The sequence below is a fragment of the Leucopleurus acutus genome (assembly GCF_964270905.1).
Source record: "Leucopleurus acutus genome assembly, chromosome: 20".
NCBI lineage: Eukaryota > Metazoa > Chordata > Mammalia > Artiodactyla > Delphinidae > Leucopleurus > Leucopleurus acutus.
The window spans coordinates 31,531,695-31,558,856 of record NC_139162.1 but is presented as its reverse complement, the minus strand read 5'-3'; positions in this window follow the sequence as shown (position 1 = coordinate 31,558,856).

The following is a 27,162-nucleotide window of genomic DNA, read 5'->3' as shown; positions in this document are numbered from 1 at the left end:
TCTTGCAACCCTTTTATGGTCTACATTCATAAGGCTGCCCCTGTTGGAAAACAAAAACAAAAACAAAACAAAACACTACATTTATGCAGCATCTCTGCATACAGTTATCTCCCTACGAAGATGTTACAGATTAGGGGCAACAAACCTGGGCTCTTGACTCACGCTGCCAGGATATGAATCTTGTGTGCCTCGTACTAGCCAATGACCCTGTAGGAGTGTGAATTTCTTTATACCTCAGTTAGATCATCTGTAAATGAGGGACAGTAGTCAGGGCCAGCTTTGTGGACCAGTGACGTCAGCAGTTGCACAGAACTCCACACTTAGCAGGGTCTTGAACTTGATCTAGTTCTCTGTGGTCACCAACTTGAAATTCTTAGGAATTTTTGAACAAAGAGCCTTGCATTTTTATTTTGCACTGGGCCCTACAACTGTTGTCGTTGTCCTGAAGTGGGTACCTCCCTCACAGGGATCACTGGGATAGATGAATGCATGGGAAGTTCTTGGTACAGTACCTGGCACATGGTAAGCATCCCCAAAATAAGCTATTCTCATCAATACTGCTTATCTGATCTCACAACAGGCTTATGAGGCAAACTGAACTGAGTCTATGATTTAGCCAACAGTATGATTTTACTTTACAAGTGAAAACTTTGAGGCTCAGGGAGGTGAAATATCTTCTCAAGATCATCTGACTCAGCTTTGTTCAACAAATGTTCATTCATTCATTTATTCAGAAAATGCTTAGTAGGTTCCGATTATGTGCCTAAAGGCTTGGGGAGACTAGCAAAAAAGATAGACCAGTGTATCCCTCGTGCATCTAACCATCCAGCACCAGCTCTTCAAAACCATAACCCAGGGTCACTATCCTCTAAGATCAGCAGAGCCAGCTCATGTGCCCTTCCAGCGGTGACTAAGGTGAAGGCACGCTACAAATACCTTTGGTCGTGTCCCAAGGTCTTTGCGGAATTTTCGAGTCTCAGTCATGGAGGTGTGTCCACTGCCCCAGCGTTAACCTCCAATGTCACTTGTCATTCCTAGGCTTCCCTCCTGCAAGGACACCCCAGGGGATGACCTACTGATCCTCCATTTTAGTTTCCTTGCCCCTGGGGAGAAAGTCCATATGCACAAATACTGCTCTGCTCAGCCCGTTGCTCTGGGGTCTTGCTTATCTGAGAAGAGGATGAAACAGCGAGTCCCTAGAACCTAATCAGCTGCTTGTCCATCATAGCAGAGCCAGAGCAGGAACTGCAGTTTCACCCTCTAGTCCACCTGGTCCCCAGGATGAATCGGTCCCCTCCTTATGGCCCCTCCAATTGATCCCAGCACCCATGGTTAGTCAAGTAGTCATTGCCAAGAACTCACAACCTTGTTTCTGCCTCACCCACCCCCATTACAGGGCCTTTCCATCTATCCATGAAATAAGATGTGCTGTTAAACCAGCATTTCCCAAACGTAGAGTCATTCATGGTATTTTTCCACGTCCTCATACACCTATCTTATAAGGTACGTAACGTTTTTCTTCAAGTTGCCTTTTTTCAATTAAATAAGTTTATTTAAAAGAAATTTTATATCTTTAACAGCCCCACTTGCCCTAAACAGAAAGTGACTGCACAGAGGAAAAATAAAATAAAATAATATAAAATAAAATACCGGGTAAGATCGTGTGGGTACCACTTATAACCATCTTCCATACCTCAAGAGATATGCAGGGCCCACTCCGGGAAACTCAGGGTTAAACTAATTCCCAGCACTTCATTAACAGCTGACAACACCTGAGTGTACTACCTATTTGTGGATATTTGCATTTTTATAGGGGACTCTTGGAAACATAATGCTTCACATATAGAAATAACGTGGGGATTCTAAGCAACTGGTAATACGAGATATTTTGCTGAGAGCAGGGCTTTCCGGTAAAGCTGAAAACTTAACACATGGGCAGCCACTTTACTCATCTCTGAGTAATGCAGACCCTGGACACTCAAGAGTGGAGTCTGGACTCCCTGTTGAACGGAGGAAGAAAGGTAATCTGCTTTCCCAATGAACTCTGTTTTCTTTGTGCTTTGTTCCTTTCCCAAGTGAAACCAGATAAGGAACGGCTGCCAGGTCCTCCTGTCATTACAAATGACTGGTGGAGATGTGAGTTATGGAACAAATAATCTAACAGGTATCTACTGAACAGATGTTCAAGTGCTTATCTGCTGATAGCCAGGGCTGGCCTGCTGCAAAATGGAGAAGACGGTCCTGTTTGTCAGCCACGCCTTTCTTGTCTATCTTGCTTTCCCCCTGGGGGTCATGATTCCCCTCAACTTCTCAGGGGTCCACCCTTTCATAATGCACCTGCTGACTTTTCCCTCCTCTCTTCCTACCTAAATTTGACAGCCTTGATCCATTTCAAACATTGGAGCTGCTCCAGGTAACACAATTAGAACAGGAATACCCACGATGAGCTCTGTAACTTTGCATGCTTCACCATCAGCTCAGCATACAAAACTTTCTCACTTTCTGCCCCACGATTAATCACTCCCCTGGATGACTGACAGTGGGAACATTCATTTCCTTTGGACAAAAGCACTACTTCCACCCACTGAGTGTCATCTTGTCACCATGGTCTCAAAAGACAGCCATGAAAGAGTCAGCCGTTTGTACATTTCACAATGTCCGGGCAGTCCAGTCTTATCTATGACTAATTTGTTATGCAGATACAGAACCTTCCAGAGCCTGTGGCCTCCTACTGTTGAAATGAGATGACCTCAAGGAGAGAAGACATGGGAATGAGTTCTAGACATGCTAGAAAGCTAGGGAGAAAGGTAAAAGGACCTAGTACTTGCCAAATGACATTTCTTTTAATAATCAAATTATAGTGAATCCAAGTTCCCGTATGCTTAGGTGATCCAAGGTCCAGTCTTTCCTGGAGGTTTCTCTTCAAATATCAGAGGGATCCCCAGGTTGCTTACTGGACCTGTGAGTCAGACTCCTCAATGTTACCCGCTGCCACCTCCCAACTGAGACTGACTCATGGGCAACCCAGAAGGTGTGACAGACTCATCTTCTGCTGTTGGTTGCCCCGGAAAACTTCTCCTTCCCATGGCCAAAGTGGCCCCACAGCTGGAACCCAAACAGCTCAAAAAGTGTAAAGAAATGCCCCCAGAGGTTGCCTACCATCTCCAGTGCCTTGCTTATGTCCAACTAACGCTAGATGGTAGGTCTCTGCTAATTGGTTCAGGTCACGTTCAAGCAAGCCTTGCAACAAAACTGCCCAATACTGCAAAACAGTTTTGTGTGAAGTAAGAGATGAGCTGGATGTTAGACACTGGCTGGGACATTGTCACATTATTCCCAGACGTTTTGCAAATAGAGTTTGTTTCTCCAATAAGGATAGTGGGTAAGCAGTGACTTGTGTGTCTTTCTGGGTGAGTGCAGACTCAGGTTTTAGACTTTTTCTTCTGCTAACACAACAGCACACCAGATCATAAGGATCTGTCTGGATTCAGGAGTTTGACTGGGACTATCTGGTCTACCAAGGTGTGTGCTTCCCACTACTGCAGGCCAATAAATTGAAATTCGGGGGCCCACGTTGCCTCTGTCTTCCCTAAGGTGCTATTGCATGGAGGAGGAAGCCACCCCAAAATAGATAGAACAGCCAGGGAATAAATGTCTCCCAGCCCCCAACATCTATCCCAGACAAATGAGAACATGGATGAAACAAGAGACTCTTACAGTATAATTTTCAATGCCTTGAATTCTTAACAAAACCTCCAAACAAGAATCTCCTAGGAGAGGATAGAAAAATGCAACTGAAATAAAGACTTTTGGAAACGAAAAAGAAATGGCACATTTGACAAGGGTCAGCTGGCCAGGCTCCTGTGATGACAGCATTCTGGGAGTATTGATGTGTATCAAGAGCTGTAAATGGTTGCAAAAATGTACATGGATTCCTTGACATAATGTACTAGCTCACACCATCTGCCACTTTCAGCAGTCATGGACTGCATGCTTGAAATCCTTTTTAATCACTTTCACTTAGCAAGGAGTTGAACTCCAAGCTAATTTTTGAAAATCTACCACTAGAGCACTTCCTTGGGGTTGTTGCTCTGGTGGCCTTCAGGGATACCTAAGATAGACAGAAGTCTATGAAAGAATGCCAAGCATTTCAAAACTTGTGTGCTAGCCTACACTGGGTACTAAATTGAGCTTCTCTTATGCTAATAATGTTGGCCATACATAGTAGATAGGGCAGTGAAATCCCCACATACCAACATGTAGTTTCCACAGAATTGATCCTATATTCTCAGGGGGCAAAAAAGAATTTTTAATATAGTATGGGCACTTAAGCCAATTACTCTTTCTCAAGAAACTCAAGGTCTATTCAACTCAAGAAACCACGATGCCAACACTTCAAGGAGAGTATGACAGTGCTAAACGTATTAAAGTCTGATACCGTATACCCTAAACCATGTATGCTACATTTCCCAGTGAATATAAAATATTTTTAAGGAAATGTTCAATTATACACAGTTTTTGCCTTAGACATTTAGAGTCCTAACCCCAGTCTTAAGAGTTAAGCCTTCTTTTGAAATTCTTTCCAAGTCCACAGAAAGCCACCCTCTCTTTGGAGATTGGAGGGAACACGCGTAAGGAGACAGAAGACCCAGAGTTAGTGGGTGTAAGGGTCTCTGAGGTAGACTCTCCAATTTCTGGTGGGCTTGTTTTGTTCTCCCAGGGAAGTGTCGCCTTGGCAACAGTTTGCCAAAAAAGTCAACTTTTAGGGCCAAATAACAGGACTTTCTAGAAAGGAAATAAAGATTTTTCCTGTCTTTCAAAAAGAGCATAAGAGGGCTTCCCTGCTGGCGCAGTGGTTGAGAGTCCGCCTGCCGATGCAGGAGACACTGGTTTGTGCTCCGGTCTGGGAAGATCCCACATGCCGCGGAGTGGCTGGGCCCGTGAGCCATGGCCGCTGAGCCTGCACGTCCAGAGCCTGTGCGTCCAGAGCCTGTGCTCCGCAACGGGAGAGGCCACAACAGTGAGAGGCCTGCGTACCACAAAAAAAAAAAAGAGCATAATAGAGAAAAAAAATCCCAGATCAGGGCTACATGCACTGCCACATACCCCAGAGAGATATGAGTGGAAACCACACATTGGCACCTAAACAGAGACAGTTATATAATGAGAACTTTTTTCAGGTATCATAACTGAAGCTTTATTTTAATATGTTTCATTATTTTCGGAACATCACTGGCAATTAAAAACTTGTATGCATGGGTGATTTTACAGTACAGTAAATAAAAGACCTTTACATATAAGCCACAGATGTCTGTCTGTCTGTCTCTCTCTCTCAATGGAATGACCTTTGGGGTTACATTGCCAAATGGACTGATTTTAACACCAAATTCCATTGCTCTGTATTGGCTCCAAGATTTGTTCACCATAGAATGAACCTGTTTCCCACAAAGCCTCAAATTCATCTTGTGGTGGATAATGTTATGTCTCAACTTGACTGAGCCATGGGGTGCCCAGATGTGGGAGCAAACATTATTCTGGGTGTTTCTGTGAGGGTGTTTTGGGATGAGATGAACATTTAAATCAGTAGATCGAGTAAAGCAGATTGCCCTCCCTAACATGGGTGGGGCTTCATCCAATCAGTAAAAAGCCTGAGTAGAACAAAAAGGCTGAATAAGAGGGAACGCCTTCTGCCTGACTACTAGAGCTGGAACACGGGTCCTTCCCTGCCTTCAAACTCAAACTGAAATATCTCTTCTTCTTGGGTCTTGAGGCTGTCAGCTTTTAGACTGGAGTTTACACCACCTGCATTCCTGGTTCTCAGGACATTGGACTCAGATTGGAACTATACCACTGGAACTCATGGGTCTTCAGCCGGCTGACTTTAGATTTGGGGGACTTCTCAGCCTTTATAATCACATGAGCCAATTCCTTGTAATAAATCTCTTTATACACACGCTTGCACACACACATACACATATATCCTATTGGTCTGTTTCTTTGGAGAACCCTGACTGAGACTTGCCTCTGTAGGCAGAACAGTCTCTGTGGTTTGTGCATCAAACTAGGTCTCAACGTGACTGTATTCATCAGAATAGGCTCTGGTAACAAGCAATTCCAAAAACTCAGGGACTTCTGGCAACATTGGTCATAACTCACAATACTCACCCATCCCAGGTCAGTAGAGAAGCACAATTATTGCAGTCACTCAGAGATACAGGCAGATGGAGTAGCCATCACCCCACCACACCCCCCCCCCCAGATCCTGCTGGTCACTGTGCCAGGAGAAAAGGAATCTCTGGACAGTCTTGTACCAGGAATGTAATGTTCCAGCTAGAAAAGACATGGAAAAGACAAACTACTTTTTCTTACAACTCATTGACCTGGGCTGGTGCATGGCCTCATCCAACCATTAGGAAAATAAGGAGTACAATCCTACTGTGTGCCTGGAAGGCAGAGAGTTGGAAATATATAGTAAGGATTGCTAAGGTCAGCTATACTCATTTAAGACATGATTCTTACTTCCTCTGCTAATCTTCTTCGGTTGTCTTAAAAATCACAAAGCAGTCTGACCAGATCCTGTGAACTCATTGCTAGAACAGTAAAAAAGGAAAAAGAAAAGAAAATCCTTGAACTGACTGATAGGTTGTCCAGCTAGTAAATTTTCATTGAAATAAGTAAGTAAATAAATAAACAAACACAGCACCCTCAGAGTGATGCCTGGGATTCTTCTTCGATGGTCCAGTTTTGCTTTGTGGTAGTAGAAAAGCATTAGTGCCCAAGACGAAATGTTCCTTGAAGATGTCCTTTTCTCCTCTGTCCCACTTTGTGGGCAGTGAGCTTTCCAGAGTTCTTATCTCATAGTCACTAGTCTTGATTTTAATTCTCTTACACTCACCCCCGAATTTATCTTCCTTCCATTCCAAGAATTGATGCTTTATTCAGGTGAGATATCACATTTATCTCAAGAGCATCATTACATAAATTGTAGAACAAGGCAGTGGGAGGGTAGCCTTAAAATCAGTGAGAATAACTGCTTCACTTTATGGATAAGGAAATTGAGGCCCAGAAGAGGAAAGTTACTTTTGCAGGTCAGAGTCAAGGCTCCTAACTATTAGCCCAATTCACTTTTTACCAAACCATGTGTCATCGTGGAGGAACCAAAAAAGAGATTTATTTTGCCCAGGAAGTATGGGAAAAAACAAACAAACAAAAAACTAAAAGGGGCTAGTCCCATGAATCATAGGGAAAGAAAGGAAGATAGAAAATGAGTACCTGTGATGTTTAAGAAAAAACTAGGGGATGCTTTATCATATTCAAGATTTCCAAAAACCATGTTTCATGATGTTCAGATTCACCCTCCTTGTTTTTCTCTCTTCAGTCTCTCTTTACTTACGCACAAAAAGACACGAGTTAGACAACAACAGGGTATGAAACCATTTCACTGAGCATTTCAGGACAGGTGAGTCATAAAAGAAAATGACCACTGACTCATTCCTTCTGAAGGTGAAAGGAAAGAAAACAGAGGTTCCTGTTGCATGAAGGGCATCCTTACAATTGACTTTTCCCCTACAAATGGTGTTTTCCCTGGGAGTCATATTCTAACCTATATTCATAAAGACTAGTGCAGAAATCAAAAGTTAAATAATACCTCTGGCCTTAGCCACTGACCTCTTCATAAGCACAAATTGCATTCTCACCTCTCTTGGAGCTCTTTGATATCTAACATATATTTAAAGTAAGTATCAGTCATATAGAACATCTGCATAATCTTGGAGAGGGTTATAGTCATGCAAATAATACTAGTAGATGAGGGACCGGGGGATAAAGGCACTGTTCACTGTAAGTCTTAATTTGAAAGCTAGATCTGTAACCTGTCACTCTAATTACACCAGTCCTCTGTCCTCCACGGGTCCCCTACATATCCATGTGTCGTGGCTTTCAATGGAAGGGACAAAGCGTTTTAGAGAAGCGACAAAAGTGTTCTTGTCAATTACAGCAGCTATTAATACTAATTGTGCTTTAGAATTCTCACTAACAACAGCATCAGAGACCCTAATTAATACACCATGGTTTATAGAGATAGGATGAAACCGAGGTGTTACTGACACCAGTGTAATAACCAGGCTGGTTGCGATGTGAACTGGCTCAGAGTTAGAATTTTAAGTACCATACAGAAAAGGAATTCGTATCCTTCAGTCTCCTGTTGTAATGGGGGTGTGGGGAGCCGGCCTCAATTGCAGAGTTGTGGCTGGAGGAACATAAAGCCCCTGAAAGGGGAGTCTTGCTTTCTAAACCTTTTGGAAAATGGAAAGGCCTTCCCAGTGTTGTCAGTTCGAGTAAACGTGTGCAGTGGGGTTGAACACAGAAGGGGGCTTATCCTGGGAAGTTTCACCTTCACAGTCAAACACCAAGAGAAAGAGTTACAAGGTGACTTCCATAGACGAGCTTCTACTTCTCGTCGAGAGAGTAAATCGGAGTGGAGACTTCTAGAAAAGAAGAAGGAAAGTGTCTCTCCTTTTGTTGATAGAATTAACTGTTTGCCTTGGACTTGGAGGGTATTATGCCAAGTGAACTAAGACAACAGAGAAAGACAAATACTGTATGATATCACTTATATGTGAAATCTAAAAAATACAACAAACTAGTGAATATAACAAAAAAAAGAAATAGACTCACAGATACAGAGAAAAAAAACTAGTGGTTACCAGTGAAGAGGGAAGGGGGAAGGAGGAAATAGGAGAAGGGATTAAGAGATACTACTATGTATAAAATAAATAAGCTACAAGGATATATTGTATGGCACAGGGAGTAGAGCCAATATTTTATAATAACTATAAATGGAATATAGCCTTTAAAAATTGTGAATCACTATGTCATATGCCTGAAACTTATATAATATGGTAAATCAACTGTACCTCGATTAAAAAAAAAGAGAGATTGCCTTGGTTTGGGGATGGAGGGTTACACTTGCAAATAGGTGTTTATATCTAGGTGTTTGTATCTGTAAAAGAAACACACACACACACACACACACACACACACACACACACACACACACACCTTTTCTCAGCCATGCTCTGCAGAGCTGCATGGCCCAAATTTACAAGATTTCCTCTCCATTCCATTGGTAGAGGCCCTCTTTTCACACATCTCAGAGGGCCAAGAGACTATTCCAGATGGTAAAACAAATTCCCTTCATTTAACTTGAATTTATATCAAGATCTGTGTGCAATAGCTTTGAGCACAGAGGCAACCGAGGAAGGGGATCTTATTTCTCTATGTGTATTATTTTCAGATCTCTGATCTCCTTTGACCTGGTCCTGTGTCCTACTATGCAACATTTCCATGCACAGATACTACAATCAAGGACTTGTCATAGAAATCCATTAGGACGTGCAATCATGCTCTTAACAGATAGGATCCAACAGATTTCTTCTCTTGGGCAGGGAATAGTCTTGGCCAGTGATAATGCACAGGTGAGGGGTTTTGTCAAACCAGGTACTGATCTCAGTGACCAGGACCAGTCATTTTACTGCTCTGTGCCACTGTTTCCTCAGTGGTTGAAAGAGGGTGACAACTACTGCCCCTGGTTCCTCCTAAGAATGTTATAGTGAGGAAAGGACGTGAATGCCCTTGGATGGGGGAAAGGTAGTATACAAAAGTTGGATGTTACTAACCAACTAAAGGAGAGGTTTTTAAAAAAAGGAGTAGAGAAGGGAAGATGAGAGAAAAAGGAAGGAAAAGAAAATATAAGCATATTCACAAATAGAACCATCCACCCTCAGAGGAGCTGTTGGAAAATGTCCTTATTCCATGGGATGTTAATAGGTGTTATATAATAACAATATTCTAGCAATCCCATCCTTAGGCCCGTAGAAGAGAGGACCCTGACCTGGGTCTTGAGTGACAGAGGCCTAGCTCTGGTCCTTCCCTGGTTGTACCCTTCAGGGCAAGGAGTCCCAGGTCCATGGGGGCATGTCTGCTTAGAACCCACACCCCTCCTTCCAGCCCACACTCTGTGTCCCCAACAGTCCCCAAGCTCCTATGGGAAGAAGCTTGGATATGGATGTGCTATTAGAGTGTCCACACACATAAACCAGAGGTTTCCTGTAGTGTGGGATGCAACCAGGAGTGGTATGGGAGAGAGAACAGACAATGAGCTGGGGGCCAAGGAATAACCCTCCCAATGCAGAAGCCTAAGGAGTCCAAGAATCCCAAATTCAAACCTGGATTTCCACGTAATTGAGAAGGTATATTCATCAGTATATTGAGGATATAGTATATATTACATAACAGTTCGTTATGGTATATGTATCTCCACTTACTCTCTTGTCAAGGCCCTGAAAATATTAGGAGTGGGCCTAGATTCCAGGGTCAATTAAGTTTGGGCAACACTGGGATAAACACAGTTAAACAGACTTTTTTTCAGGGCAGAGTGTCACAAAGCCTTAAATATGCATCATGCATTATGCATATCCAAGAAGGGATTATACTATATTTCCTTCATTCCAAAATGCACATTTTTTTTCACATTTTAACATTTCCGAAATCAAAATGCATCTTACATTGTAGTCAGCCAGAAAAACGGCTGTGCAAGAACATATGCATTAAAATTTGCATAGTGAGTGTCAGTGGCTTGGAAGAAAATCTCAGAGACAATAGTGGAGCGTGTTTTAAGAAATGTGGCATCACCCAAACTCCTGGTGACATAGAAGAAGATACCTTGGGGCAAAACACACATATCGATGACTCTTGGAGTCAAATGATACACAAGAGTCAAACTCAACATGAAAGAGACCTAAGAAATTTAATTGGCTTAAATTTTCTTCTTTAGGTGTATGCAAGAGTGATTATGACAAAAATGTATATAACTACATAAATATTAGACAACTCTTTCAATAAATATAAAATAAAAATTCTAAGCGCTAAGAAAGTGTTGTTTCATGGTTTAGTCGGTAGCAATTTGCCTTCCTTAGTTGAGCACAAAGTAGTGGTATGTATTTATTTAATGGCATTTTGGAGCCTATGAAATACTACAGCATGCAAAGCTTCCCAGATGTCTTTGAACAGGGAGGCTCTTTTTTGCTAAATGATTACTTGAGATTAATGATTTCTGGATCATACTTTGAAAAGGCTGCATTATATCATGAAATATTGAAATGTAGGGGTTGGAAAGGGCTTCAGATGACCCAAATCCCTCACTTTCAAGCTAAGAAAAGTGAGATACAAAGGGGAAGTGACTGGTCCAAATTTATACAGCACATAAATGGCAGATGTAAAACAAGCTACCCCGATGCCTGATAGAAAATATTTGATCCCTAGATCAATTGAATCTTCCTGGATTTTATCACACTCATTATTTCTGTCCCACACAGAGTGAGTCAATCAATATTCTGTTCTTTTGTGTCTTGGCAAACTCAAAACTTGTTTAGGATTTGCTTGTCAATCATCAATTAAAAAAACGAAAGTGACTGACAAAGAAAATTCATCCAGAGGTCTATAAGCCCACAGATTCAAGAAGCTCAGTGAACCAGTAGCAGAATAAATTTAAAGAAGACTGCTGCAAGATACCATAATCAAATTACTGAAAGCCAACCATTTTTTTTTAAATCTCCAAAACAGTCAGAGGCAAGAAATATAAATAGGTTAAAGATGAAAGAATAGAAAATAGATGTGCAAACACTAATCAAATGAAAGCTGGAGTGACTTTATTAATACTAGACAAAGTAGACTTCAGAACAGGAATATCAGCTGGAAGCTGCTGAGGAGATTTCTGATATTATTACAGGTATTACATCTAACATCAAGTGATGAAAATGTAAATCATCGAGAAGACCTAACAATCCTAAACATATACACCCAATAACAGAGCTTCACAATATATAAAGCAAAGCTGACAGAACTAAAAAAGAGAAAGCAGGAAATCTACAATTATAGTTGGAGATTTCAACAATCCTCTCTCAGGAATCAATAGAATAAATAACTAGAAAATCTGTACAAGTACTCCCAGTTTTACAGAAATGTACGTACACAACTCTTTGGAGAAGCAACACATTTTGAACCTGGATTTTACCCCTGTAAAGTAATGATGCAGACTCCTGAAACTGTGCTCAGCATTGAGTCCTGTCAAGTGAAGTGGGTATTATCTGCATTTCAGCTTATGTCAAGAATTAAACAGCTCATGAGTCATTAACTATGGGCTCTCCACTTCTGCCCAAAGCATTTGAGAAGCTAGCAGGAACTTTTACAGAGAGTTTATCACTGAATGACTGAAATGTGTACCACCTCTTTCTTGGGGACAACAACCCCATTAAGGACACAGAGGGAGTAAAACATGCATACCCCCTCTCCTGTGTCATTTATCTCTAGAGAATGCTAGATAATTCCCCTTGTGGTAGACGGATCCAATCACGACCCTCAGTGAATCATGCTTCCTTGTACCTAGGCTCATATGTAGTTTCTCCCACTATGACTGTTGTCTTGTCATGTAACTTGCTTTGGCCAATGGGACATCAGCAAACATGTAAGGTAACATACTCACAGGTCCATCCTAATCCCCAGAACCTGTGAATATGTTACCTTATGGGCAGAGGCTTGAAAAACACTAAGAAATTGGGGTTTCTCTCTCTCTCTCTCTCTTTCTTTCTGGAACCCAGCCACCACGTCAAGAGTCTAGGCCAGCCTCCCAGACACACGTGCCCCATGATAACCAAGCACCAACCACCATATATGTGAGCCAGCCATCTTAGCCAACCAGTTCCAGGCAAGCAACCATAAGTGACCCCAGATGAGACTGGGGGAAGCTCTGCAGAAATTGTGACAGAACTGCGCAAAATAAGATGATTGTTTTAAGTTTGGGGGTGGTTTAGAAGGCAGCGAGCAATGACCTGTTATTCCCCAAGCAACCACCAGCTCTGTACCAAGAAAGGCATGAGTAGTAACCACTCTTCTGGTGACTCAAGGGAGAGACAGAAAATGTCTCATTAGTATCGCCTAGGAATTCAGGCTTTACCTGTTCTAACGCAATCCCTCTCTCAGCCCCGCAAAACGACATGTTAATAAAACACATGTGCTGGAAATCCCCTGATACCATTCTAGGCAGAACTTTTTGGTTAGGAAAAGAAAAAGAAACTTAATTTGAAGCTTTAATAACCTCCCAATTAGGTTGTTTCTGTTAGTATGAATATTTAATCTTGACAGTACTGTGACTATTTTAGAACTGAACCAAAATGAAGTAAAAATGATCATAAATAATTTCATTATTAAAAATAATCTTTGTTATGTATGTTCCTGTGCCTATCTTTTATTAAGTTTACTTTTCATGTTGACATTTTTAAGGGCATAATTGTATGTTTTCGTTCTTAGTAATATTGTTACCATATATTAATTATGGCATCATGCCAGGAACACTAGTAATGAAATTTGTTGCGTTTCTAGCCCAGCCATAGTCTCTCTCTCCTTCACAACTAACAGAGAGATGATCGGCTTTGAGCTGTACATTGATTCCCTGAATTATCGTCTCTCCTTCTTAATTTGTGAGTCAAGCACCATTGGTCTTGATTTATGGGAAAAAATCAGTGTAAACAAGAATGGAAGGGATCGTTATCTTTGCCCTTTTTTCAGGAGTTTCCTGGAGGCCCCATATAGCACCCAAGGAAGGGTGATACGGTAGGCAGAAAAACAGCCCCCCAGAGATGCCCACATCCTAATCCCCAGAACCTGTGAATATGTTACCTTCCATGGCAAAAGGGGCTTTGCAGATGTGAGTAAGGGCCTAGGGATGGAGAGACTATTCTGGATTCTCTGGGTGGGCAAAATGTAATCACAGGGGTCCTTAAAAGTGGAGGAGGGAGGCTGAAGAGACATGCAGAGCGGTAGATATGACAACAGAAGCAGGATGGGAGTAATATCATGTGAGGACTCAACCCACCATGGCTGGCTTTGAAGATGGAGGAAGGGGTCATGCATCAAGGGATGTGGGGCAGCTTCCAGAAGCTGGAAAATGGAAGGAAATGAATGCACCTCAGTTTGTGAATCTAGGCATCCCACTCACAGGCTGCAGAGCAGGAGGCTAGCTATTTAACCTCTCCAAGCTTCCATTTTCTCATCTGTAAAGTGAGGATAATAGTGGTTATTTCCTAAGGTTATTGGGATCATTAAATGAGGTGATTTGCATAAAGCTCTTAGCACAGTGTCTAGCACACTTTAAGTACTTGTTAAAGGTCAGTTATTGTTGCCATTATTAAAACCTGTTGTGACCGAATGTGTGATTGTTCCCACTTATTTGCATTCTGCCTTCGTAGAGGATCCCACTGCCTGTCCACATGCAAGAAATCTACAGAGCCTTCTTAGAGGTGGTGTGCGCCCCCAGCCCCCAGTGTCAGGCTTGGAAAGGGGGCTCCTTTGGCCAATGGATGGTGAGCACACCTGAGCTGAACCACATCCAAGGGGAAGCATCCAGGCACACAGGTTGGCTGGGCCTCTTTTTCTTTTCTCTTTGTGACAAGAAAGTCATTTCCCAAATAAGGGCTGCTCCTTCCACCTGGGTCCTGGCTGGGAAGACACACGGCAGAGCCACAGCACATGTAAAGAGGGATAGAAATGTTTATTGTGGGAAGTCATTGAGATTTGGGGATAGTTTTTTTTCACAGTAAAGTTGACAAACACACCTCTCAGAGATACAGTTTAGAGAGTCTGCCAGCTCACTTTCTGTCTCTCTCTCTCTGTCTCTCTGTCTCTTTCTCTGTCTCTGTCTCTGTCTCTCTCTCTCTCTCACACACACACACACACACACACACACACACACACCTCCCCCCAGACTATTCCAAGAACTACACTTCACAGACCCACAGATATAGAGAACAAACTAGTGGTTACCAGTTCAGAAAGAAGGAGAGGGGAATTGTAGGGGTGGGAAGTGGGAAGTACAAGCTATTGGGTGTAAGACAGGCTCAAGGATATACTGTACAACACAGGGAATATAGTCGATATTTTGTAATAACTGTAAATGGAAAGTTACATTTAAATTGTATTTAAATATTTTTAAATTTTTTAGTAAATTATTAAAAAAAGAACTACACTTTGTTCTCAAGTACTCTGACACTCACATTAGTATTCTGTGACCCCCAGGGTCCCTAACCATAGTTATTCCAAGCACAGATGGACCTTTGGCCTTACTGGGGCCAAATAAATTCCCTGTCTGAGAAACTTGGAATTGTGACATAGAGGCAGCTAGAGACAAGCTCTATCTATTCCAAGAACTAAGGGATTTGTGCAGCAGATGAGGTAGAAGAAGTGACCCAGTTGGATGATCTTGAAACATCATCATCAGACTTGATATCAGACATTTGCAACTTGGATAAATTAACAATCTGTGAGTGTGAGGAAAATGAGGAGAGGAGTGAGGGCATAAGCCACTGAGCATTTTATTGGATCTGGGGAGGGTTCTATCTCAAGGAAGAATGGTAAAGAGTAACAGTAATTTGAACAATAAAGCAATGAAGACCCAACAACAAAGACCCAATGCAGCCATAAATAAATAAATTTTTTAAAAAACAATAAAGCATCCTACTGTCTTACATATCAAAGCACCGTAAATTCCCTATATACGAACCTTCAAGTTGCGAACTTTCAAAGATGCCAACGTGCGTTCACACATCCAATCACGTAATGTAGTTCACGTGTCTGGCATAAATTTTCACGTGTGTGCATCCTCTACAAGTGGTTGTGCTTTGTGTACTTTACTGTACAGTACTGTATAGAGTACAGTAGTACAGTACCTTTATTTCAAGCCCAGGATGTCCTGAAGTAAGCATAAAAGCAGTGATGATGTAGCTGGTATTACTGTACTTTTTAAGGTACTGTACTGTAAGATTAAAAATGTTTTCCTTACTATTTGTGTTTGTTTTTATGTATTATTTGGTGAAAAATATTATAAACCTATTATAGTACAGTACTATACAGCCGATTATGTTAGCTGGGTACCTAGGCTAAATTTGTTGGACTTAAGAACAAATTGGACTTACAAACGTGCTCTTGGAATGGAACTTGTTCACAGGTAGGGGACTTACTGTATAGAGCTAGGTGTTTCTGAGTTGTTTTAGCCTCACATCAGAGATCAATATTCTTTTTGTTTTTTTCTTCCTTTTACTCCACCATCCTCCACATGTAGATTTTCAACCTCCAACTTATTACCTCATAATCACAAGATGGCTGCCATAACCCAGGGTATTGCACCCTAACACTACAGCATCTAAAGCAGGAAGGGAGAGGACAAGCCCTTTCTTTCTACATGTCTCTTTGTAACCAGGCAGGAAAACTCCTTCCAGAAATAGCATTCATCTTATGCCTCATTGGCCAGGACTCTCTCACTTGATCACTGTTGAGGGTTGAATTGTGTCCACCCCAAAATCTATGTGTTGAAGTCCTAACCCCCAGTACCTCAGAGTGTGTGACCTTATTTAGAGATAAGGTCTCTATAGAGAGATAATCAAATTAATGTGAGGTCATTAGGGTGGCTCCTAATCCAATATGACTTGTGTCCTTATAAGAAGAGGAAATTTGAACACAGACACGGACAAAGGGAAGATGATGTGAAGACACAGGGAGAAGACAGTCATTTAAAAGCCAAGGAGACAAGCCTGGAACAGATGCTTCCCTTGTGGCCCTCAGAAGGAACCAACCTTGCTGACACCTATATCTTGGACTTCCAGCTTTCAGGACCGCGAGACAATACATTCTTGTGACTTATGCCACCCAGTTTGTGGTACTTTGTCACAGCAGCCATAGCAAATGCATACAGCCACCCTTTGCCTAAGTTCAAGAGACGCCACGAGAGTGAATACATAATCAGCCTCTATTGTGCGAGGCAGACCCGTAGGCATAGAATATAGAGGAGAAAATGCCTGTTGGCTGGGCAACCAGTAGTGACAATCCCCATCTTTGTTTGCAAGTCACAGAAATAGAATCTGACTAGCTTAGTGGGGAAAGGAATGCATTAGAATCATATAAAGAAGGGGTTCGGATTAGGGACTTGAGGGGAAAGCTAGAGAACCAAGCTCAGACAAGTATAGAAAGCAGGGTGGGACTGGGGGTCTGGATAGCAGGAGTGACACCACCTCTTCTCATATCTCCCCCACTATAATGAATGAGCTCCTGATACACTTTCTGCCCTTAAAATGCTTAATATTCCAAGCTCCAGGAGAGACTGGACCCACCTTTTGACCAGGTAAAAACAGAGAAGCATAACCTGAGTTAAGTCCAACAAAGCAAGCCTATACTAAGTTGAAGACAGAGAATTCTCCAAAAGAAAATTAAGGAATTATTTCTTAAAGGATTAAGAATAAATGCTGGGGGGCTTCCCTGGTGGCGCAGTGGTTGGGAGTCCACCTGCCAATGCAGGGGACACGGGTTCGTGCCCCGGTTCCGGGAGGATCCCACATGCCAAGGAGTGGCTGGGCCCGTGAGCTATGGCTGCTGAGCCTGCACGTCCGGAGCCTGTGCTCCGCAAGGGGTGAGGCCACAACAGTGAGAGGCCCGCGTACCGCAAAAAAAAAAAAAAAAAAGAATAAATGCTGGGAGGCCAGAAAAATCCATCCACTACACTGGTCAAAGAAGGGCAATGGGTACAAAGACAAATAAGCCTTTCTTACAACTATTGCAGGTGGCCCAGATCCTGGGGAGGGGTCCTCAGGGCCAAGTTATTTTTAAGCTGCCCACACTTTTCAATCTAACACCCCCAGCTCTTGAGCATGATAACTAGTTACCCAGTATCCATTCAGGAATCATTTTCCAATCTCTTCTTCTAAATTCTCCCTATTCCCTTTGGATCTTAAGCCCTCAAAGGACCAAATTAAAAAGCAAACACATAAGCACTGGTGTCAATTCACCAGGATCACCCAGTTTCTTCAGATCCAGCAACTTTTTGCATACAAATAACAAAGAAAAAAAATCACTTGAGTCTTGGTTGACAAGGTACCAAAACATTTAGTCAATTAGATCACATTGGCAAACAGACTGTCATTCTGGTCGAGGGAGGGGAGAGAATCTGTCACATTAGTTCTTTGACTAAATTGATGGACTGCCTTGGTCAAAATAAGTCTTTTTTATTAAATGTTGACAGATCATAGTATATCAAAAGGAAAATCTACAAAAGCCACTTTTCATCTATGTAAACAGTAAAATCAAGATGGCATATCGGAAATCTCTAAATAATACTTTGTCTACATAAAAGGGTGTAATTCTTTAGGTCAGAATAAATTAGGAAAGAAAGCCTCCTTTTTGAGTAGAAAAGGGTTGAGAATCTAAATTACCCGGAGATGGTGTGTCACCAATATCAGTATGATTTCTCACCACCTCTATCATTTCACAACTACCTGCATAGTTTCAGCCCCATATACTATGCACGCCATTCTGTTTTCTATTATTATCTTATTTAACCTGACCATCAACTGTATAAGGTAAGGAACTGCTCTCTCCTTTGCAGAAAGAGGAAACTGTGGTTTATGTGGTCTAAGTAGCTTCCCCAACTTTAGACAGGTATGAAATTTCAGAGTGGAGATTTGAACTTATGTCTGACTTCAAAGCCCTTGGTTTTAACCACTGTGCTAGTGGCTGCCTGCTAAGAGCATCTGACTGTACCTTCCTGGCAACTTTTTCCTTGGGTTGACTCAAAAGTTCTAGAACATTCTTTTACAACAGTTTGGGATCAAAGAGGACCCACTTTCATCAGCTCCCATAAATACAAAGATGACCTCTTGACAACCCTGGCTTCAAAATTCCTTCACCCAGGGGAAATGTGCTGCCGACTGGAGCTGTGAGCAGCCTTGCTTAGTCTCAGAGCAGTGACCTAAAAGAGCCAGTCTGCAAGGACTGGAAAGTGAATTACAATAGGAGAAAATCAGACTTCTATGCAGTGGATGCTTGATGCATTCTTAGAAGCCTAACAGTAATAGGGGGAGACCTTCAAGATGGCAGAGGAGTTAGATATGGAGATCACCTTCCTCCCCACAAATACATCAGAAATACATCTACATGTGGAACAGCTCCTACAGAACACCAACTGAATGCTGGCAGAAGACTTCAGATTTCCCAAAAGTGTGGCTGACAGGGTCTTGGTGCTCTGGCCAGGTGTCAGGCCTGTGCCTCTGAGGTGGGAGAGCTAAGTTCAGGAAACTGATCCACCAGAGACCCCCCGGCTCCACATAATATCAAATGGCAAAAGTTCTACCAGAGATCTCCATCTCAACAGTAAGACCCAGCTCGCCTCAACAACCAGCAAGCTACAGTGCTGGACATTCTATGCCAAACAACTAGCAAGACAGGAATACAATCTCACCCATTAGCAGAGAGGCTGCCTAAAATCAAAATAAGGTCACAGACACCCCAAAACATACCACCGGACACAGTCCTGCCCACCAGAAAGGCAAGATCCAGCCTCATCCACCAGAACACATGCACCAGTCCCCTCCACCAGGAAGCCTACACAATCCACTGAACCAAACTTACCCACTGGGGGCTGATACCAAAAACAACAGAAACTATAAACCTGCAGCCTGTGAAAAGGAGACCCCAAATGCAGTAAGTTAAGCAAAATGAGAAGACAGAGAAACACACAGCAGATGAAGGAGCAGGGTAAAAACCCACCAGAACAAACAAATGAATAAGAAATATGCAGTCTACCTGAAAAAGAATTCAGAGTAATGATAGTAAAGATGATCCAAATCTTGAAAATAGAATGGAGAAAGTACGAGAAACGTTTAACAAGGACCTAGAAGAACTAAAGAGCAAACAAACAGTGATAAACAACACAATTACTGAAATTAAAAATTCTCTAACAGGAATCAATAGCAGAATAAATGAGGCAGAAGAACAGATAAGTGACCTGGAAGATAAAATGGTGGAAATAACCACCACAGAGCAGAATAAAGACAAAAGAATGAAAAAAAATTGAGGACAGTCTCAGAGACCTCTAGGACAACATTAAATGCACCAACATTCGAATTATAAGGGTCCCAGAAGAAGAAGAGAAAAAGAAAGGGACTGAGTAAATATTTGAAAAGATTATAGTTGAAAACTTCCCTAATATGGGAAAGGAAATAGTCAGTCAGGTCCAGGAAGTGCAGAGAGTTCCATACAGGATAAATCCAAGGAGAAACACACCAAGACACATATTAATAAAACTATTAAAAATTAAATACAAAGAAAAAATATTAAAAGCAGCAAGGGAAAAACAACAAATAACGTACAAGGGAATCCACATAAGATTAACGCTGATTTTTCAGCAGAAACTCTGCAAGACAGGAGAGAGTGACAGGACATATTTAAAGTGATGAAAGGGAAAAAAATACAACCAAGATTACTCTACGCAGCAAGGATCTCATTCATATTCGACAAGGAAATTAAAGCCTTTACAAACAAGCAAAAGCTAAGAGAATTCAGCACCACCAAACCAGCTTTACAACAAATGCTAAAGGAACTTTAGGCAGGAAACACAAGGGAAGGAAAAGACCTACAATAACAAACCAAAAACAATTAAGAAAATGGTAATAGGAACATACATATGGATAATTACCTTAAATGTAAATGGATTAAACGCTCCAACCAAAAGACATAGACTGGCTGAAAGGATACAAAAACAAGACCCATATATATGCTGTCTACAAGAGACCCACTTCAGACCTAGGGACACATACAGTCTGAAAGTGAGGGGACAGAATAAGATAGTCCATGCAAATGGAAATCAAAAGAAAGCTGGGGTAGTAATTCTCATATCAAACAAAATAGACTTTAAAATAAAGACTATTACAAGAGACAGAGAAGGACACTACATAATGATCAATGGAACTCAAGAAGAAGATATAACAATTGTAAATATTTATGCACCCAACATAGGAGCACCTCAATACATAAGGCAAATGCTAACAGCCATAAAAGGGGAACTTGACAGTAACACAATCATGGTAGGGGACTTTAACACCCCACTTTCACCAATGGACAGATCATCAAAGATGAAAATAAATAAGGAAACACAAGCTTTAAATGATACATTAAACAAGATGGACTAAATTGATATTTATAGGACACTCCATCCAAAAACAACAGAATACATTTTCTTCTCAAGTGCTCAGGAAACATTCTCCAGGATAGATAATATCTTGGGTCACAAATCAAGCCTAGGTAAATTTAAGAAAATTGAAATCATATCAAGTATCTTTTCCGAACACAACGTTATGAGACTAGATGACAATTACAGGGAAAAATCTGTAAAAAATACAAACACATTGAGGCTAAATAATACAATACTAAATAACCAAGGGATCACTGAAGAAATCAAAGAGGAAATCAAAAAATACGTAGAAACAAATGACAGTGAAAACACGATGACCCAAAATCTATGGGATGTAGCAAAGGCTGTTCTAAGAGGGAAGTTTATAGCAGTACGATCCTACCTCAAGAAACAAGAAACATCTCAAATAAACAACCTAACCTTACACCTAAAGTAATTAGAGAAAGAATAACAAAAAGCCTGAAGAGTAAGCAGAAGGAAAGAAATCATAAAGATCAGAGCAGAAATAAATGAAAAAGAAATGAGGAAACAATAGCAAAGATCAATAAAATTAAAAGCAGTTTCTTAGGGAAGATAAACAAAATTGATAAACCATTAGCCAGACTCACCAAGAAAAAAAGGGAGAAGACTCAAATCAACAGAATTAGAAATGAAAAAGGACAAGTAACAACTGACACTGCAGAAATACAACGGATCATGAGAGATTACTACAAGCAACTCTATGCCAATAAAATGGACAACCTGGAAGAAATGGACAAATTCTTAGAAAAGCACCACCTTCCGAGACTGAACCAGGAAGAAATAGAAAATATAAACAGACCAGTCACAAGCACTGCAATTGAGACTGTGATTAAAAATCTTCCAACAAACAAAAGCCCAGGACCAGATGGCTTCACAGGTGAATTCTACCAAACATTTAGAGAATAGCTAACACCTATCCTTCTCAAACTCTTCCAAAATGTAGCACAGGGAGGAACACTCCCAAACTCATTCTACAAGGCCACCATCACCTTGATACCAAAACCAGACAAAGATGTCGGAAAAAAGAAGACTACAGGCCAATATCTCTGATGAACATAGATGCAAAAATCCTCAACAAAATACTAACAAACAGAATCCAACAGAACATTAAAAGGATCACACACCATGATCTGGTGGAGATTATCCCAGGAATGCAAGGATTCTTCAATATATGCAAATCAATCAATATGATAAGCCATATTAACAAAATGAAGGAGAAAAACCATATGATCATCTCAATAGAGGCAGAAAAAGCTTTTGACAAAATTCAACACCCATTTATTATAAAAACCCTCCAGAAAGCAGGCATAGAGGGAACTTACCTCAACATAATAAAGGCCATATATGACAAACCCACAACCAGCATTATTCTCAATAATGAAAAACTGAAGCCATTTCCTCTAAGATCAGAAACAAGGTTATCCACTCTTACCACTATTATTCAACATAGTTTTGGAAATTTTAGCCACAGCAATGAGACAAGAAAAAGAAATAAAAGGAATCCAAATTGGAAAAGAAGAAGTAAAACTGTCACTATGCAGATGACATGATCTATACATAGAGAATCCTAAAGATGCCACCAGAAAACTACTAGAGCAATCAATGAATTTGGTAAAGTAGCAGGATACAAAATTAATGCACAGAAATCTCTTGCATTCCTATACACTAACGATGAAAAATCTGAAAGAGAAATTAAGGAAACACTCCCATTTACCATTGCAACAAAAAGAATAAAATACCTAGGAATAAACCTACCTAAGGAGACAAAGACCTGTATGCAGAAAACTATAAGACACTGATGAAAGAAATTAAAGTGATACAAAAAGATGGAGGGATATACCATGTTCTTGGATTGGAGGAATCATCACTGTGAAAATGACTATACTACTCAAAGCAATCTACAGATTCAATGCAATCCCTATCAAACTACCAATGGCATTTTTCACAGAACTAGAACAAAAAATGTCACAATTTGTATGGAAACACAAAAGACCCTGAATAGCCAAAGCAATCTTGAGAATGAAAAACGGAACTGGAGGGATCAGGCTCCCGGAATTCAGACTATACTACAAATGTACTGTAATCAAGAGAGTATGGTACTGGCACAAGAACAGAAATATAGATCAATGGAACAGGATAGAAAGCCCAGAGGTAAACCCACACACATATGGTTACCTTATGTTTGATAAAGGAAGCAAGACTATACAATGGAGAAAAGACAGCCTCTTCAATAAGTGGTGCTAGGAAAACTGGACAGCTACATGTAAAAGAATGAAATTGTAATGCTCCCTAACACCATACACAAAAATAAACTCAAAACGGATTAAAGACCTAAATGTAAGGCCAGACACTATAAACCTCTGAGAGGAAAACATAGGCAGAACACTCTATGACATAAATCACAGCAAGATCCTTTTTGACCCACCTCCTAGAGAAATGGAAATAAAAACAAAAATAAACAAATGGGACCTAATGAAACTTCAAAGCTTTTGCACAGCAAAGGAAACCATAAACAAGACGAACAGGCAACCCTCAGAATGGGAGAAAATATTTGCAAATGAAGCAACTGGCAAAGGATTAATCTCCAAAATATACAAGCAGCTCATGTAGCTCAATATCAAAAAAACAAAAAACCCAATCCAAAAATGGACAGACGACCTAAATAGACATTTCTCCAAAGAAGATATACAGATTGCCAGCAAACATGGAAAGGATGCTCAACATCACTAATCATTAGAGAAATGCAAATCAAAACTACAATGAGGTATCACCTCACACCTGTCAGAATGGCCATCATCAAAATATCTAGAAAAAATAAATGCTGGAGAGGGTGTGGAGAAAAGGGAACCCTCTTGCACTGTTGGTGGGAATATAAATTGATTCAGCCACTATGGAGAACAGTATGGAGGTTCCTTAAAAAACTACAAATAGAACTACCATACGACCAGCAATCCCACTACTGGGCATATACCCTGAGAAAACCATAATTCAAAGAGTCATGTACCAAAATGTTCATTGTGGCTCTATTTACAATAGCCAGGACATGGAAGCAAACTAAATGTCCATCGACAGATGAATGGATAAAGAAGATGTGACACATATATACAATGGAATATTACTCAGCCATAAAAAGAAATGAAATTAAGTTATTTGTAGTGAGTTGGATGGACCTAGGGTCTGTCATACAGAGTGAAGTAAGTCAGAAAGAGAAAAGCAAATATCATATGCTAATACATATATATGGAATCTTAGAAAAAAAAAAGGTCCTCAAGAACCTAGGGACAGGACAGGAATAAAGACGCAGAGGTAGAGAATGGACTTGAGGACACGGGGAGGGGGAAGGTTAAGCTGGGACAAAGTGAGAGAGTGGCATGGACGTATATACAATACCAAATGTAAAATAGAGAGCTAGTGGGAAGCAGCTGCATAGCACAGGGAGATCAGCTCAGTGCTTTGTGATCAACTAGAGGGGTGGGATAGGGAGGGTGGGAGGGAGACGCAAGAGGGAGGGCATATGGAGATATATGTATACTTATAGTTGATCCACTTTGTTATACAGCAGAAACTAACACAACACTGTAAAGCAATTATGCTCCAATAAAGATGTTAAAAAAAAATAGAGTAAATTAAAAAAGAAATTATTTCACCCAAAATGCCCTTGCCTTTCTTTTAGGCTCAAAGCATGGAGTCCAACAAGGTCTCCCCTGCCCTGTCTAACACTCTGTTTTCCGAGTGCAATGTGATTTCCCGCTTAGGCTGCACAGTCTGTGTTCTCAGAGAGAAGAACTTTCACACAATAGTGCCTGACCCATGGTGTCCACTACTGCTTTATTCTATTTAACTCAGGCACCAGAGGGGCTCTTTCTCTGAGCACAGTGGTAAGATTTTCATTGCATTGTCATTGACTTTTGTCTTATATTTACGACCAGGTCTTCAATATCTCCTTTAATTTAAAGAGCAAGGGCTGTTTGAAAGGCACCAAGGCCAGCTACTCAGTGGACTGTCTCCTGCCACTTCTTTATTGCTTCTTGCATTTTATTCATCCCAACTTCAATTTCTTCTTTGTGCAGTGTGACCAAAGCCCAAAGGGGATCACAGAACATGAAGAAGGGGTTTCTGGTTAACCCTTCTCTTCAGGGATAATGGCTCAAGAGGTACATAGGACTTTTGTAGCTCATGGACTATTTTTATTCTTTGCCTTAAGGGTTGTCACAGAAATTAATAAGGAGTGAGCTTCCCGTGGTCCATTCCAGTAAGACACAAAATTATTTTGAACTATTTCAATAGCCCAAATCAATTTCTTTAAATTCTAGGCCCCTATTTTTCAACACTTATCTCTTAGACAAGCATTATATATAATTAAGCTGAGCTCCAGGATCAGACCCAGAAGGAAGAAGAGTCATATGAGAAATGAGGTTCAGAAACATGGGCTCTTCCTTTTAAAAAAAAGAAAGAAAAAAATCTTCACAAGAGTGGTCACACTTCTTGCCCTTATCCTCACCCATCTCTACTCTTAAAACTTAAAAGAATACTTTGTAATTTTCTATCATTCTTTTCCCTTCCAAATTTATAAGCACCTTCCAGGACAAAGGACAAGTAGTGAAATGTAGCATGCCCACAGAATCAGCTGTCCCAAAAGCCATCCCCAGTCAGGTCCCCAAAACATGACTCATAGGTTCATATCACTTTCCCAAACAGGGAGAGTTTAGTCTCTAGAAAGAGATCCATTGCATCTAATTGCTTGATTTTAGACAGCATTTCTTCTCCCTCTTTCCCAAAAAGTTCTTACTAAATAGATGATATATTTTATAATCCATGTCAATTTAAAATTAAAGAATTTGGGAATTCCCTGGCAGTCCAGTGGTTAGGACTCCACACTTTCACTGCCGAGGGCACTTGTTCAATCCCCGGTCAGGAAACTAGGATCCTGCAAGCCGCATGGTGCAGACAAAAATAAATAAATAAATTTTTACATGAATAAAATTAAAGAATTAATCCTCCTGCCTCTCTGTCAGGGGACTTCTCTTAATCTATTATGTATTATTTAATATAAATTACATGTATTAGTTTTGTATGTAAATCATGAAACATACAACAAAATGAAGACCTGTCAGCCCATGACCCTATGTACACCACTACTACTGTGTCTACCTGAGAGCTTCTTCTCCATCCCAGCTCCCCAATACCTATAGAGGCCCAAGATTTTTCATTGTTTTCTTTTCTTTTAGTTTTTACATGTGTGTCTCCCTAAACATATTGCTTAATTTTGTTACTCTTTGAATTTTTAAAAATTGGCATCATACTATATGATGTCTCCAGTAACCTTCCTTTTCATTCAATTTTATGTTTGTAAGATTCACTCATGGCTGGTCTATGTGACTGTGATTCATTTAGTTTCTTTTCTGTATAATATTCCATTGTGTAACTATACCCTAATTCACTTAACTATTCTCATATGATGAATATTTCGATTGTTTCCAATTTTGGTGGCTCCAAATATTCTTTTACATGTCTCCTAGTAAAGACATCCAAGGATATCTCTGAAGAACATACCAAGGAATAGAATGGTAAATCATAGAGCATGCAAATGTTCAATTCTACAGGAGAGTGACACATTGTTTTCCAAAGTGGTTGTAACAATTTACATTCCTGCCATCCTCTGCTGCAACTTCTATTTCAATCTTGTAGAAGTCTGAGAACAAGACTGAAAGAATGAAACAGGATGAGCAGAGTTTGACATAAGTTGGGAAGGGGTGCAAAAGAAGATTGCACATGGGGCGATGCCCTCACCAGGCAAGCCAGACTAGAATCCTCTTCCTGACTGTGTCTAATCCCTCTGACCCAGCCCAGCTCGCAGCCATAGGCAGCCCATAAAATCCACCATGGCTTCCTGGTCCTCAGAGCCCTTCCCACCCTTGTCTCATGCCTGCCTTCTTGGCAGGGTCTCCCAGTCTGTGCTTGGCCTTGGCCCTGAATATTGTCAGTCTACAAGGACTTCTTGAGCATCTATCACATGCCAGACGCTGGAGGTATACAAGAGATACAGCAGGCAAGGGGCTCGCCCTTATATTCTA